This window comes from Thalassophryne amazonica, chromosome 2, assembly GCF_902500255.1.
Source record: "Thalassophryne amazonica chromosome 2, fThaAma1.1, whole genome shotgun sequence".
NCBI classification, from domain to species: domain Eukaryota; kingdom Metazoa; phylum Chordata; class Actinopteri; order Batrachoidiformes; family Batrachoididae; genus Thalassophryne; species Thalassophryne amazonica.
The window spans coordinates 18,345,573-18,358,220 of NC_047104.1; the positions used below are offsets into that span (position 1 = coordinate 18,345,573).

Consider the following 12,648-nt stretch of genomic DNA (forward strand, 5'->3'; position numbering starts at 1 on the left):
ATGCTGTCTGCAGTGAAATAGAAGTCAAAGTAAATTTAGGAATCACTGCAGTTTTTTTCCTTATCCCAACTTTTTCTGATTCGGGGTTGTATATTATTTGAACATAAAATCCCAGTTAGAAAACTTGACTAAATAAACTATAATCTTGTTAAAGTCATCTGTTTCTCTTGATGTTCCAGCTCCTGTCCACCACAAACATCAGCCTCAGACCTGCACGTTCATCTTGATTAAAAAAAAAAAAAAAAAACACTCAGGCGCTCAAACTGTTAAGTGGTATTCATGTCATCAGGCGAATCATCAGCTCAACTTCGGGGTGGGAAGAATTTCCATTAGCAAGGAAATTGGTTTGGACAGACCACCTACGCTTACAAAAGAGCCAATTACAGCAGCATAATGCCATCTCCAATTAGATTTGCATGGTCCACTAAGAGACAGACGCTGCCATTGTCCTGCAGATTAAAGACAGCTAAAGCAGTCCGCTCCACCGTCCCTACAGACTCCAGCACTGCTGACTGTTGCCTGCTATCATTTTACACTACAAATGTGCCTTTGGTTGCAATGTCAGTGTTTCTTTTCTGACATTCAAAGTGCTGAATTTAAAGTCAGTTTAGGGATGAGCAATAAATTATTTATTAAAATCTGTTTTTCTTTTTTTTAATACTTTTTTTTTTTCATTTTGCAATTTACAAAGGTAAACTCCAGTTCATAGTTATGATGTAGGTATATCTATATCAGAATCACAAGCCTGTTTCAAGAAAAAGTACAGAAACAAAGTACTGATGCTTGAAGTTGGAAAACCTGAACATCTAAACATATTTTTTGTATGTGAAATTGCAGCACCTTCTACATGCACGGTACATGTAACATAAGGCAAGTGACAGAATGAAGAAGTGATCAAAATGACTTCCATTTATTTTGCTGTAATTACATTAAAATTACTCAAATTACATCCCTGTTTGCGTGTGATATTTGGTTTATGAGGGTCGAGGTGACTCCTGGACTACTACCAATGAATGAATGAATGAATGAATGAATGAATGAATGAAAACTGTTTGTTTCGAACATTTGATACAACAATTACAAGATAGATCAGTGAAGCCAACAACAAAAAAGTTCCTACTGTGTACCCAACATGTCCGAAAAGGGGTAGGGTGAAGCATCAGCTTATTTTTCCCTACCCCTTCTTCCCCACAACCAGTGATACCCTTTGCCACATATACACATAGATTCCTACACACCTAAACCGATATCTATATATATATATATACACAAACATAAATATACACCTACACATACCTACTTACATACAAAATACTATATATTTACAAGCCGAAGCAAAAAACAAAAACACCCTAACCCTCATTTCCCTTCCTCCTCCCTATACCTAGAAAAAAACATATTTTTGTACCGCTGTTTGAACTGGTTCATGCTTGGACATTGCTTGAGCCCCACTCCCAATCTGTTCCACATCCTCACCCCACAGACAGAAATACAGAAACCTTTTAATGTTGTTCGTGCCCACTGATGCTTTAAATTAAATTTCCCCCTCAGACTGCAATCCCCTGATCTGTTAAAAAACATATTTTTAATATTTGCTGGAAGTAAATTGTTTATTGCTTTATACACGATTTGTACTGTTTGAAAATGAACCAAGTCTGTGAATTTTAAGAATTTGGATTGTAAAAATAGTGGATTTGTATGATCTCTATAGCCAGTATTATGAATAATTCTTATAGCTCTTTTCTGCATTACTGATATTGATTGTGTTGTACCTTTATAAGTATTACCCCATACCTCTGCACAGTACTGTAAATATGGTAAAACCAGTGAGCAGTAAAGAATGTGGAGTGAGTTGTGGTCCAGAATATGTTTCGCTTTGTTTAGAACTGAAATGCTTCTTGACAGTTTACATTGTATATGTTTTATATGAGTCTTCCAGTTTATCTTATCATCTATTATCACCCCCAGAAACTTATTTTCATGTACCCTTTCAATATCTACCCCCTCGACTTGTAACTGAACCTGTATGTCTGTATTACAATAGCCAAATAATATGTATTTTGTTTTACTTAAGTTTAATGATAATTTGTTTCTGTCAAACCATATTTTCAATTTTCCCATTTCTATACTGATCCTCCTCAGTAACTCCTGCAAATCCCCCCCTGAACAAAAAATGCTTGTCATCTGCAAATACTACTAATTTTAATATTTTGGAAACATTGACAATATCATTTATATAAATTAGAAACAGTTTTGGACCCAATACTGACCCCTGTGGGACGCCACAAGCATTGTCCAAGCACGATGATGTATATTCCCCCAACTTCACAAACTGTTTTCTGTTACTTAAGTAGCTTCTCACCCAGTGCAACACCAACCCCCTAATCCCATACTGTTCAAGTTTATTGATTAATATGTCATGATTGATTGTATCAAAAGCCTTTTTAAGGTCTATAAATATTCCAACTGAATGTAATTTGTGGTCTATGGCGTTTGTAATCTCCTCAACTGATTCTATTAATGCAAGTGATGTTGAACTATGTGCTCTGAATCCATATTGACTATCAGTAAGTAATTTATGTTTATTTATGAATTTGTCTAATCTATTATTGAATAACTTTTCTAATAATTTGGAAAATTGTGGAAGCAAAGAAACAGGTCTATAATGTGAAGTGGTGTCTATCCCCAGTCTTATACAGTGGCACAACCTTAGCTATTTTCATTTGATTGGGAAATTTACCGGTTTGAAATGACAAGTTACAGATGTATGTTAATGGTTCTACAATCCATTCAATGACCTGTTTTACCACCACCATATCAATTTCATTTAAATCGGTAGATGTTTTATATTTACAGTTATTCACAATGTCTATAATTTCTTTTCCATCCACTGTTGTGAGGAACATTGAACAGGGATTTCTTTCTATGAGATTATTATCCCAATCTTCAGGTTGGGAATCGGGATTTTTTTCTGCCAAGCTTGGTCCAATATTTACAAAAAAATTATTAAAACCGTTGACTACCTCATCCTTATTTTCCTTCTTGACATTATCAATGAAATACTGAGGGTAACTCTTTTTTATTACCATTTTTGATAATGCTATTTAATATATCCCATATTCCTTTAATATTGTTTTTGTTATTATATAATATGTTACTATAATATTCCTTCCTACATACCCGTATAATATTAATCTATTTTTGTATTTCTTATATCTATTTTCTGCCTCTTTAGTCTTTAGTTTTATGAATTCTCTACACAGTGTATTTTTCTTATTACATGCATTTCGTAACCCTTTCGTCATCCATGGTCGATCTTGGATTTTTTGTTTTCTGTAGTCTTGTTTAATTGGACAATTTTTATCATATGATGTAAATATTTGTAAAAAAGTTTCATATGCACTATCAACATCACTTTCACTGTATACCTTTTCCCAGTTTTGCTCCTGTAAATCCTTCTTTAGTGTGTTCATGTTTTCCTCTGTCCGCACTCGCCTGTATTTTATTTTCTCCTCTGGCTGATTCCGCCAATGGTTTCTATTATAAACGATGAAAACTGGTAGATGATCACTAATGTCATTGATTAATAATCCACTCACAGTGTTATTCTCAGTATCATTGCTGAATATATTATCAATTAAGGTAGCACTATGGGATGTAATTCTGCTTGGCCTGGTGATTTTTGGATATAAACTCATACTGTACATTCTTTAATGTTGTTAAAGTTTGCATATATACTTCTGCTCTTGAAATGGATTATTGATAATTTGTTATCCATTTTAATGATCCGATTAAACTGTTCATCTGTATAATAGCAACAACTGTCATTGATATTTGAGAAGAAATTATTGTCCGGGTCTATATGGTGCTCCAAGTCCAGTACATTGTGGTCTGTGTATTTAAATGTTCTCAGTTCTACTTTTCCATGATCAGCAGTCCTTCGAGTTATATCCTTCTTGTCTCCAGATGTAGATGATGTAGTAGATGAATAGGTTCCTCTGGTCTGTGTCATGGTGTTGTGATGTGTTTGTGTCCTCATACCTTATTGGTTGTATTTGTCCAGCTTTCCTGGCGATGTCTGCGTTTCTTTTGGTCAGATGTTCATTGATGAATACGTTTGTTCCTTTAAGTTTCCATCCCTGTTTTAACAATGCCATTTTATGTTTTCTGTTGACAAACCTCATTATAACTGCTCGCTTGTGTCCATCCTCTCTCCTGGGCAGGGGGTGGCACGCTTCAGTGTTATTACAGTCCATTTGAATACCTTTAGATTGCAGGAAGTCAGCCACCTGTTGTTCCACTGAGCTGGCCTCCTGCTCACTGGCCTCCCCTCCGCTGTCTTCTGACACCGCCCGTGCGTAGGATCGAGATTTAATATGAATTCCTGTAATAATAACGTCGTTCATCCTTGTGTACTGTTCCAACTCCGCAACACGGTTCTCCAGGTACACCAGACGCCGGTCTTTCTCGGCATTCTGGATCCGGAGAGCCTTCACTTCTTCCACCAGCTCCATAATGGATTTCTGCTGCATTTTAACAACAGAGATTTCCTCAGACAAAAAGTCCAGGGACTTCTTGATATCGTCTCCCTCCTCCGCCGTCAGTGCCTTCTTCGGACCCATGGTCAGATAACTCCGCGCTGGCGCCTCGGGCCTCGGTGGAGCCGCGCCGGTGGAACTGCGCTGACGCCTCGGGCTTCAGGTGGAGCCGCTCCGGTGGATGTGCGCTGGCGCCTTGGGCCTCGGTGGAGCCGCGCCGGTGGAAAACAATCCTGCTGTGGATCAGCGAACTTCACACTAATAATGTGATTATTAACTGTCAGATGACAATGTAAAACCTCTTAATCATTCTAAAGTTGATTGTAAGCAGAAACAAGGCAGTTTAAGCGCAAACGGGGCGATAATCTCTTAATTGCTGCTAGCGCTCAGTCATGACGCTGCTCTACCATGTTTTGATCATTCATTGTTTTATTGTTACAAATTACAATATAAAAATCACTTCTTTTTTTTTTACTCCATGACAGTAAAAGATCTTCAGTGCTCAAATGAAGACAAATTTTAATAAGTGAGTGAAATAAAAAAATTCAAAACATTTTCCTGCGTCAGTATTTCCACCATTCTTACTTTTGTTTAATACAGAGATCTTTTTTCACTCTGACCTTTGTCTTGTAAGACAGTGAAACATTCCAGGAATTAACTTTTTTACAGGAGTGAGGAATCTGAGAGTCTGGGTTTGCAGTTGTCTTGGTTGAAGATGATGATCCTGACTCTCAGTGGCTTCCTGGACTCGGTTGTCAGAATTGTATCTGTATGTGGAGAAAGTGTTAAAGGTTCAATTATCTCTGCATTAAAGCCCTGGTCACACCGAATAATAAAGCCACGGATAGTGAGCTACGGATGGATTTGTCAGAAATTTCAGTGATTAGTTGAATAATGAGCCGCGTATATGAACATTGCGCAAACAATTAACCTCTTAAACCCTAGAATCCCCAAATTTGGGGACTTGCCCTGTTTTGGAACATTTGACCACTCATAACTAACCAGTGCTGACACCATCATACACTTATTATACATCAAAATGTCAAGCGAAGTTTCCTCTAGAAAAGTATCCACTTCAATCACATATCAACTAACCACATCTGAAACGCCAAGAAAATAGATATAAATCGGAATTCATTTTTTGGAAAAAAAAACAAAAAACAAAACTCATTTACTCCTACCAAGTATTATTTACTTTCAATTTTTTTGCTTCCACAACATCCCCTAGGACCTGTCTTTTAACTGATCCAAACTTTTGCATTTTTGACCTTGTACAAGCTGAGAAATAAATCATAATGTATGGGTATGTGATTTAGGTGAAATAGACTCTTGGGTTTAAGGGGTTAAAAACCTCTGTGAGTGAGTGCGAGTATAATTGCGTCTGTGCACACAGCGCAGCTCACCTGATCAATTATGATGACATGTTAAATCTATTATAAACATACTTTTACAGCTGCTCATAAGAAGGAATGAACGTGCAACTATTTTACCAAGCCATTACAATATAAACATTACAAATAGTTACCTTTAAGTCTATTCCAAACATGTTCACCTCATGGAGCACATGAGAAAGAACAGCTGCAGATGAAACTGTCCTCCATGATTCCAGAAGCAGTTAGAGGTGCTTTCAACAGCCAACTCTGACAGAAAATGATTAAGCCACTACAAAATAATTATTTTATGTACAGCATCCAGCACACAAAGCAGGTGGGATTGTCACGACGAAGTATGCGAGAGTGCAGAGCCAAAGTAGCCTGTCCTGTTCTCGCAGCTGCCAGGTGCTTGGATAATGGGCTTTTAACAGTCTCGTCATCACCACTAGCATGCCTCTAACATCCTCGTTGGTCAGCTGCGGTGTGTGTCGCAGTGCTGTTTGTGTTTAGTTTTAGTGAGCACGCAGCAGTGTGTGTCGGGGTGACATCTGTGTTTACGTTTAGTGAGCACGTGGCGGTGTGTGTCGCCTTGACGTCTGTGTTTATGTTTAGTGAGCACGCAGCGGTGTGTGTCGCCTTGACGTCTGTATTTATGTTTAGTGATCACGCGGCAGTGTGTGTTGGGGTGACAATTCTCCGTTTCGTGAGCACGCAGTGGCGTGTGTTGGTGTGACATTTGTGTTTACGTTTAACGAGCACGCAGAGGTGTGTGTCGCCGTGACGTCTTTGTTTGCGATTTGTGAGCACACAGAGGTGTGTGTCGCCGTGACGTCTTTGTTTGCGATTTGTGAGCACGCAGAGGTGTGTGTCGCCGTGACGTCTTTGTTTGCGATTTGTGAGCACGCCATGGTGTGTGTCGCCGTGACTTCTGTGTTTGCGTTTTATGAGCACGCCGTGGTGTATGTCGCCGTGACGTTTGTGTTTACGTTTAACGAGCACGCAGAGGTGTGTGTCGCCGTGACGTCTTTGTTTGCGATTTGTGAGCACACAGAGGTGTGTGTCGCCGTGACGTCTTTGTTTGCGATTTGTGAGCACGCAGAGGTGTGTGTCGCCGTGACTTCTGTGTTTGCGTTTTATGAGCACGCCCTGGTGTATGTCGCCGTGACGTTTGTGTTTTATGAGCACACCATGGAGTGTGTCGCTGTGACAACTGTGTTTGCATTTTGTGAGCACGCTGTGGTGTGTTTCGGCGTGATGACTCTGTTTCTTCAGGCTTGGTCTCCATATAGGGCCATGGACTGATTTGATGGATGTGGACTCAGTCTGGGTTCACTGCTTTCTTTGAAGTTATCTTTGTGTTTTGTGGTTTTCGGTGTTGTTACTTTGATAACGCCTTGTTGTTTCTAATGACTGTGTTTGATTAACATGGTTCCACGCCCTCGTTTGTTTTAGTTTGTATTTTTAAAGTCTTTCCATGAGTCAAAAGGATAACGGGGCTCCTGTTGAACTAGACCTCAGTGGAGCCATCGTGATCCACACTCACCTCAAGTTTTCAGAATCGGGTGGCGGTGCTGAGGGTGTGTGTGACTGAACAAATTGCACTAATGAGCCGTGAGGTGCAGCCGTGCACACAAAGCATTATGTGCAAGCATAGGTCACATCGTCGGGGAGCGTGCCAACCATGATGAAGCAGCAGGAGACAGATCCAGACATCCTGAGCAGCTGGCACTCCACTGATCCCATCACGGTCAGCACACGGGAACTGCAAAGCTCCAGTTCTGCTGCCAGAAAAAGCACTAGGAATTATATACATACACACACAGCTTACGTTTCCTCCAACTTTGTTGATGGAGGTTATGTTATCGCCACCCCATTTGTTTGTTTGGTTCGTCTTGTCAAAGTCATTCGACAAGACTCTGTTGGTCGGTTGGTTTGTTTGTTTATGTGTGTCTGTTTGTTTTGATGAGAGGTTCATGTTTCTGAGCATTTATCAGCAGCAGGTGAAATCAGACTGTTTGTGACTTATTTTCTCAGGTCACATAGCAGAGGTCTTCAACTCATTCCGGAAAGAGCCGAGAGGGTGCAGGCTTTCTTTGCAACCACTCCCTCCACCAGGGAGTGGTTGCAAACTGGTTGCAGTTATTGTTTCCCATGTAACAATAAGAAATATACTCAAAACCTGGATTAATCCTTTTTAGTCACATAGCATTACTATTATTCTGAACACTACTATATGTACTTAATCTAATGTTTTATTAACCCTCACCACATAACCTAGTTCTTTAACAAAATATATAGCTAATTTAACAAAATATACAAGTAATTGTATTTTACAGTATGTTCTGTTTAATATTTTAACAACCGAGGTATGTTGGACCTGTTTACAGAACTAGATTAAGTGAATATAGCAGAGTGCGAATGTACCAAATCCAGTTATTTGATGTGAGATTTGAGTTCTTTTCTGTTTTATGAGCCGTCTGAACATCTCAAGTTTAATTTATGTATTTTTCCTGTTACCTTCCTTTGTGTCTGTGATCAGAGATCAGATTCAGTTCTGATTTCATTCTGCTTTCGGTGTCATCACTGGTGATATGATGGCTGTCATATCAGATAACGGTCACTTACAAACCAGCAACAACAAAAAGATTCAGGAACAAGAAGGAAAGTCAAAGTCAGTGCACTTTAAACCGTTAAACGGAGGGGGTCTCGCCCAGCGAGTAATTCAGTGTAGAACTGCTACTGTGCAGTATTTTGAGCGGTTTGCCGTCATGCACTTTAGTGGACACAAATCAAATGTCTGTTTTTTAGCAGATGACCTGGTATTGCTGTCTCCTACCAAAGAAGGGCTACAACAACAACTTGACCTTCTACAAAATTTCTCCCAAACCTGGGCCTTGACAGTGAATCTAATACAAAAGTTATGTTATTCCAAAAAGGACCCAGCCTCCAGTCCCACAAATATAATTTCTTCCTGGATAAGACTGTCCAAGAACACACAAAAAACTACACCTACGTCAGAATAAACACCAGCACGACAGGCAATTTAAACAAAGCTGTACATGACCTGAGAGACAAGGCAAGAAGGGCTTTTTATGCCATCAAAAAGAACATCAAAGTAGACATCCCGATTCAAATCTGGCTTAAAATATTGATCTCCATCATAGAACCCATTTCTCTTTATGGTTGCCATTGTGCCAAAAGTTTCAAGTGAGAGAGCAGAAATTCACTTCACATGAGCAGAAATCAACTTCGAGAGAGCTGGGTGATTTTTTTGAGTGGTTGTCTTATCGCGCTGGCCACATATTCCTCCTTGCTCACAGTACCTTTACATTTGCTTGGGGAGCAGCTTCCTCGAAGTGTGCACGTGCAGTTGATGTCTACGTGTGTGAAATAATATACGCCCGAAGGCATTCTTTATCGCGCGAGTGCCTTTGACACGAATTTGACGCCATATGATACAAAACGATGTGGTCACCCACATTAATTGGTTTAGTCTTGACTTCTGGTTGTGGTGGTGTTGGGGAATCTGCTGATTGTTGAGTGCCAAATAAACATTTGGACAGAAAACAAGGTTAAAGCCATCAGGTGCTCAATTTAGTGAAAAAGAAAAGAGGAGGAGAAACTAGAAAAGGATAAAGGTATGCAACTGTGTTCTCTCTGTATGATTACATGATTACCATGTGATGAATGAAGGGCTTATGGTAATTGGCGGTTTAACTTACATTTGTTAGCTTTCTTGCTATGATGCTATACTTATACAATAATAATTCAGTCTTAACAAACAGGAGATGTAATTTCACCATAACATTGTACTTTCCAACAAAAGTGTTACAAGGTCAGTTATATCCATCATTTGGGTTAAAGTTGTGTCCTCTCTCTCATGGTACAGGGCGTTCTAAACAGGAAGTGCCAAATTTCAAATCCACAGTAAAACAGGAAATGTTCAAATGTCAAACACGTCCTGGATTGACAGACGAGATCCCATGGAATCTCGCGGTAGCTCAGTGGCAAGCTCACAAACAGGAAGTGCCAACTTTTCAGTTACAGTGAAACAGCAAATGTCAAATGTTGAACACTTCCTGGCATGGATGGTGGCAGTAATTAAACCATTACTTAAAAAGCCATCACTTGACCCAGCTATCTTAGCTAATTATAGGCCAATCTCCAACCTTCCTTTTCTCTCAAAGATTCTTGAGAGGGTAGTTGTAAAACAGCTAACTGATCACCTGCAGAGGAATGGTCTATTTGAAGAGTTTCAGTCAGGTTTTAGAATTCATCATAGTACAGAAACAGCATTAGTGAAGGTTACAAATGATCTTCTTATGGCTTCGGACAGTGGACTTATCTCTGTGCTTGTTTTGTTGGACCTCAGTGCTGCTTTTGATACTGTTGACCATAAAATTTTATTACAGAGATTAGAGCATGTCATAGGTATTAAAGGCACTGCGCTGCGGTGGTTTGAATCATATTTGTCTAATAGATTACAGTTTGTTCATGTAAATGGGGAATCTTCTTCACAGACTAAAGTTAATTATGGAGTTCCACAAGGTTCTGTGCTAGGACCAATTTTATTCACTTTATACATGCTTCCCTTAGGCAGTATTATTAGACGGTATTGCTTAAATTTTCATTGTTACGCAGATGATACCCAGCTTTATCTATCCATGAAGCCAGAGGATACACACCAATTAGCTAAACTGCAGGATTGTCTTACAGACATAAAGACATGGATGACCTCTAATTTCCTGCTTTTAAACTCAGATAAAACTGAAGTTATTGTACTTGGCCCCACAAATCTTAGAAGCATGGTGTCTAACCAGATCGTTACTCTGGATGGCATTTCCCTGATCTCTAGTAATACTGTGAGAAATCTTGGAGTAATTTTTGATCAGGATATGTCATTCAAAGCGCATATTAAACAAATATGTAGGACTGCCTTTTTGCATTTACGCAATATCTCTAAAATCAGAAAGGTCTTGTCTCAGAGTGATGCTGAAAAATTAATTCATGCATTTATTTCCTCTAGGCTGGACTATTGTAATTCATTATTATCAGGTTGTCCTAAAAGTTCCCTAAAAAGCCTTCAGTTGGTTCAGAATGCTGCAGCTAGAGTACTGACGGGGACTAGCAGGAGAGAGCATATCTCACCCGTGTTGGCCTCTCTTCATTGGCTTCCTGTTAATTCTAGAATAGAATTTAAAATTCTTCTTCTTACTTATAAGGTTTTGAATAATCAGGTCCCATCTTATCTTAGGGACCTCTTAGTACCATATTACCCCATTAGAGCGCTTCGCTCTCAGACTGCAGGCTTACTTGTAGTTCCTAGGGTTTGTAAGAGTAGAATGGGAGGCAGAGCCTTCAGCTTTCAGGCTCCTCTCCTGTGGAACCAGCTCCCAATTCAGATCAGGGAGACAGATACCCTCTCTACTTTTAAGATTAGGCTTAAAACTTTCCTTTTCGCTAAGGCTTATAGTTAGGGCTGGATTAGGTGACCCTGGACCATCCCTTGGTTATGCTGCTTTAGACGTAGACTGTGGGGGGGTTCCCATGATGCACTGTTTCTTTCTCTTTTTGCTCCTGTATGCATCACTCTGCATTTAATCATTAGTGATCGATCTCTGCCCCCCTTCACAGCATGTCTTTTTCCTGGTTCTTTCCCTCAGCCCCAACCAGTCTCAGCAGAAGACTGCCCCTCCCTGAGCCTGGTTCTGCTGGAGGTTTCTTCCTGTTAAAAGGGAGTTTTTCCTTCCCACTGTAGCCAAGTGCTTGCTCATAGGGGGTCGTTTTGACCGTTGGGGTTTTTCATAATTATTGTATGGCCTTGCCTTACAATATAGAGCGCCTTGGGGCAACTGTTTGTTGTGATTTGGCGCTATATAAGAAAAAAGTTGATTGATTGATTGATTGATTGATTGATTGATTGATTGATTGATGGATGGAGCTAGAGTAGAGGCCGGGGTTTCACTGGACTCCCCTGAAATCTGATTGAGATGTCACGGCACCGCACATCTGGTTGAAAGACCTGCATTTTGAAATTAGAGAGTCACATTGACTGCTAGGTTCCTCCTGTCCAGTAGTTTGTGCTGTGTACCACAAAAAGTTCTAATCCACCTTAGTAGAAGAAGGAAAATGTTTTCTTCAGATTTGAACTGAACACGTCGTTTGAACTATGGACTTCTAATTACACCAATCTTATATTGGTGAATAAATGACTGTATTTTATGCCAGAAATGAAGTCCAGGTTGTTAAAAGCATTTCTCCTTTAATTTGGGTGGCCTTATATACACATGTTTAAGCTAACAGACAGCAGCTGGTTCATGCTCTGTTGGCTTATTAGTGCAGCAGATCAATCAATCAATCAATTTTTTTATATAGCGCCAAATCACAACAAACAGTTGCCCCAAGGCGCTTTATATTGTAAGGCAAGGCCATACAATAATTATGTAAAACCCCAACGGTCAAAACGACCCCCTGTGAGCAAGCACTTGGCTACAGTGGGAAGGAAAAACTCCCTTTTAACAGGAAGAAACCTCCAGCAGAACCAGGCTCAGGGAGGGGCAGTCTTCTGCTGGTACTGGTTGGGGCTGAGGCAGAGAACCAGGAAAAAGACATGCTGTGGAGGGGAGCAGAGATCGATCACTAATGATTAAATGCAGAGTGGTGCATACAGAGCAAAAAGAGAAAGAAACAGTGCATCATGGGAACCCCCCAGCAGTCTACGTCTATAGCAGCATAAC

General features: G+C 39.8%; 1 protein-coding gene across 1 annotated transcript in view; it reads left to right on the top strand.

The window, feature by feature from the left end:
* LOC117522548 (chondroitin sulfate synthase 1-like) overlaps positions 1-12,648 on the top strand; it is a 138,528-nt gene that overhangs the window by 122,236 nt on the left and 3,644 nt on the right. The gene's annotated exons all lie outside the window — the stretch shown is intronic.